Raw genomic sequence first — 1,750 nt, forward strand, 5'->3', positions numbered from 1 at the left:
GCTGAATTAGCAGAGATTTCATGCACTTCTTTCAACAGAGCTGCGTATTGGAATTGACCGGAATTCTCCTTTAAGCATACTGATATAGAACCATGTAAGCTTTGAAAAGTTTTGAGAAGTGTAGACAGTTATATATCTATATATTTTTTATATTTTTTTTTCTTAACAAAATGTGTGTCTCTGAACTTCTATACCTGTGCTGTAACTTTAAATCAGCCTCCTGTAGATTTGGATTTTCTTAACCTTTATACAGTACAAGTGTGTGTCCTCAATGGGTCATAATGGGATACAGGCACAATACAAGAAAACACACAGCTATCTTACTGCTGGCAAACAAACGTGTCATGAGACCTCTTCCCTGTCAAATGGACTACATACGTTATAGTTGACAACCATGTATTGACTGGGCAGGTTCTATTGAAATCCAAGCAGAACATGTACTGTACATTACTCAACTAATAACTTTTTCCACTACAGTCCTGCATTATAAAACACACGCTTCATGGTTGTATAGTATGTTTGCTACAAGTGCAATAACTGTATTTCATACTGCAAACACTGCAGACATATTTCCCTCCACCTGAGTACATTACCTTATTTACATTACCTCAACTGTTATTTTTGTGTTCTGGCAATTATGTGTGATATTTATGGGCCTCAACACATATACAGTAGTCGTTACTAGATTTTATGTGTGTTATATAAGCTTAACTTTTTTCATGCTTCATGCTTTGTACATTATGCTCATAATGTACAAACCCCAATTCCTATGAATTTGGGACTTTAAACAGAATAAAAACAGAATTCAATTATTTCCAGATCCTCTTCAACTTTTTGAACAACAATTGAATACATTACAAAAACAAGACATTTAAACGGATGCACTCATTTTGAATTTGATGCCTGCAACACATTCCAAAAACACTGGGACAGGGGCATGTTTACCACTGTGTTACATCACCTTTCCTTTTCACAACACTCATTAAGCGTTTGGGATTGAGGACCTTAATGGTTGAAGCTTTGTATGTGGAATTCTTTCCCATTCTTGCTTTATTTTGAACTTTAGTTGCTCAACAGTCCAGTGTTTCCAGTGTTGTATTTTATGCTTCAAAATGCAGCCTAACATTTTCAAAGGGAGACAGGTGTGGACCGCAGGCCGGCCGGTCTAGTACCCACACTCTTTTACCACGAGGCCACAATGTTGTAACACATGCTGAATTTGGTGTAGCATTGTCTTGCTGAAATGAAAGTGACGCAGGGACGTTCCTGAAAAAAGACGTTGCTTGGATGGCAGCATATGTTGCTCCAAAACCTGTACGTACCTTTGAGCATTAATGATGCCTTCCCAGATGTGCAGGTTACCCATGCCATGGGCATTAACACACCCCCATACCATCACAGATGTGGGCTTTTGAACTTTGCGCTGATCACAATCCGGATGGTCCTTTTCCTTCTTGGCCCAGAGGTCATGACATCCTAGCCTGGCTTTGCCCTCCTACAAACTTCTGCTTGATTTTCATTTTCCCTCAGTACTATGGCTGAGTTTGTGGTGTATTCTTGGGTTTTCTCTGGTCAAATTTGAATCAGCAAACAGAGGGAGTGGCTGAGAACGATGAAGTTGAGGTTCTGCGCTACTAGTTTGAGTTGTTGTTCCATAATGGCGGAGGAGAAAGGTGCGAGCGAAGCCATGCACAACAAAACGTTAACGATTCATTATGGCCGATCCAGAGAGTGGCTCTGGGCAGATCCA

The sequence above is a fragment of the Etheostoma spectabile genome, chromosome 3 (assembly GCF_008692095.1).
Source record: "Etheostoma spectabile isolate EspeVRDwgs_2016 chromosome 3, UIUC_Espe_1.0, whole genome shotgun sequence".
Lineage (NCBI taxonomy): Eukaryota > Metazoa > Chordata > Actinopteri > Perciformes > Percidae > Etheostoma > Etheostoma spectabile.